At 36.8% G+C, this 2,585-nt stretch overlaps 1 long non-coding RNA gene across 1 annotated transcript; it reads right to left on the minus strand.

Annotated features, from left to right (window-relative positions):
* Nucleotides 1-201: 201 nt before the first annotated feature.
* LOC132701181 (uncharacterized) lies at nt 202-1,839 on the minus strand. The gene is made up of 3 exons (XR_009618724.1): nt 629-1,839; nt 455-569; nt 202-391 (listed from the first exon to the last, which is right to left on the minus strand). It is a non-coding gene; the product is annotated as an uncharacterized LOC132701181 (long non-coding RNA).
* Between the last annotated feature and the right edge of the window lie 746 nt (nt 1,840-2,585).

A 2,585-nucleotide genomic window follows, 5' to 3' on the forward strand; every position in this document is an offset into this window, starting at 1 on the left:
CTTGTTTGACGGCCACAATTACGACCTACCTCAACTATATAATGATCTACACTATTCCCTCAATGTGGATAAGAATAACAAGTGTATTGTGTTGGACTACTTGAGTGAGACTGTGTCGACTACCAAGAGTGAGAGACGGTTAATTATTATATTATTTTCTTTCTATTTGGAGGACGTATCGACCTTATTTATTCTGACTACGGAACCAACTTTGTTAAGGCTAACAAGACTGTCACCAAATACGCCGCACAAGCAGCTGCAAAGGTATCGATCATCGGCATCATCGGCATTTCAGTTCACCTTCCGCTTCCCGTTTTTGTGGGCTGTGGGAATCCAACATAAAATCTGTCAAATCTCATTTAACCCGTGTTCCAGAAAAGCACCTTCTAACCTACGAAAAACGTTACAGGGTTTTTACACAAATCTAAGCAATTGTTAATTCTCAAACCCTTACGCCCACTGTAATGACCCAAACGATTTTGCTGCTTTAACGCCGGATTATTCGTTGATCTGTGCCTCCAGAATCGAATGTTTAAATGGCTCCAATTAATCAACTCACGCGATGGCAGCTGTAAACAAAGTTGCAACAGCATTTTTGGACTCATTGGTCTATTGAGAATTTGCATACCCTTCACCAAAAAAAAATGGCACGTGTCGTCTTCAAATCTGGCGCTTGGTAAATTAATCGTTATTAAGCAAGAAAACGTTCCGCCTCTAACATAGCCGATGGGTAGAATAGTGGAAATCTTTCCGGGTACCGACGACATTTTCAAACTACCAGCGATCAAGCTGTACGATACCAATTGACGAGGGCTAAAATGCTGCGCATTTGGTGGGCGGCTATAGTCCGGCCACAAAGTCTGTGTGTCCTCCAACGTGTATATTTTATTATCTTATTATTTATTTATTAATTTCCACTTTATCTAAATTTATAAATTATTAAACTAATTGAACTACGTTCGATAGCTTAGATATATTTCAATTTAAAACCAAGCGGGTATGTTTAACAAAATGTAACAAAAATACGCGATCGACGGAAAGTGCGAAGCCGCACGTCGATTGAGATGGTGTTAGTACAGTTATCCAATGCCATCAATTTTTTACCTTAAAGTGAGAACCAAACTATTGAACAAGAGGATATGGGACTTAAAGGAAGCGGTTTCTTTCTTCTTAAATTTTACAACAAGTTACAACACATGTATCTATAAAACCATTTGAATCAAAAATTAATATTATATGGCCCACTGCGCGCCGTCAAATCTATAGTTAGGCAATTTTAACGTCGAATATTAATTTGAGAAATATAGTTTACGAGACCGGTCCTTAAAGTCCGATTTAATTACAGGATTCCTTCCGCGTTATACATGACTTGTCCTTAATTGAAATTTTCTCTGCGAGAACAAAGGTTCGCGTCGCTATTTTTCCTTTTGCCGTTTCTTTCTGAATTTCGTACTAGACATTTTACCAGCCACCCTTAAATTATTAAAGCAATTAAGGCTCTTTAAAAATCATAATTAGTAAAAATTATTTACGTTGGGGGCAAAGTTCTGGAAATGTTTTGTTTCGCACAAGATTCATAAGCGGAATGATAAATCTTTAATTTAGCTCGGGGATTTTTAATTGCGCACTGTTGCTTACAGAAGCGTTGAAATTTCGTAGTTTTCGGTAATACCGCATCGACGTATCGCTAACGAAACTCGATAACGGTAAAGAAAACGTTGAAGTGAAGTTGCAAGGGTGGTGTCGAAAGAATTTTTGTACACAGTGATTTTAATTAGTCGGTTAATTTCGACAAGAAAAATTATAAGAAAAGACGGGCATGCAGCGCCCAGATGAATCTTTTTGATGATTTCTACACTTATCTTTACAAAAAACAGAAGACGTTACAAAATTCCCCTGTGGTTTAAACTTTACTTTCATATTCGTCGACTACCTATCTACATATAGAAAGAAAAAAAAACTAAAACTACCCCTCAAACAAAACTAAACAGCTAAAAAGAACAGTTAATTTAAAAAAAAAAATTGAAAGTAACCAGGTTTTTAGTTTATTTAGGTACTTATCCTTACAAAAACCCGAAGAAAACGCAAAGTTCCCATATGGTTTAAACTAAACTTTCATATTAGTTCAGTACCTATCTACATATACAAAGAAAAGAGAAAAGAAACCTAAACCCCTCTTACAAAACCAAACAGCTGAAAAGGCTAGTACATTTTTTTTACATTTTTGAAAGTAACTAGGTTTTTAGTTTATTTAGAAAATAATTTTTTCTACTCCCGTCTGTAAAATACCTAATTAAACACCGATCTATCGCGCAGGAAGCGTCACTTTACCAAGTCAATTTCGTTTCCCACGAATCCAAGCCACTTCGGACATTTCCGGGATTTTACCCCACTGGTTTAGGAACAATCGGAGATATTTCCCATGCCTTCAAATTTGACGTTTGTCAATTCTGACGGTCATTTCAGTGAATTGGTTAGTGGTGTTGTCCCCAAAAACTAACAGTCGTAGAAAAGGTATAGTATGCAACACGTTTGGTTTTTAAGTCACTCGTGAGTCAAATGCCGTTTCCGGCACTTGTTGCAAA

Source organism: Cylas formicarius, unplaced genomic scaffold, assembly GCF_029955315.1.
Source record: "Cylas formicarius isolate icCylForm1 unplaced genomic scaffold, icCylForm1.1 PGA_scaffold_4__25_contigs__length_36172078, whole genome shotgun sequence".
Classification (NCBI taxonomy): Eukaryota; Metazoa; Arthropoda; class Insecta; order Coleoptera; family Brentidae; genus Cylas; species Cylas formicarius.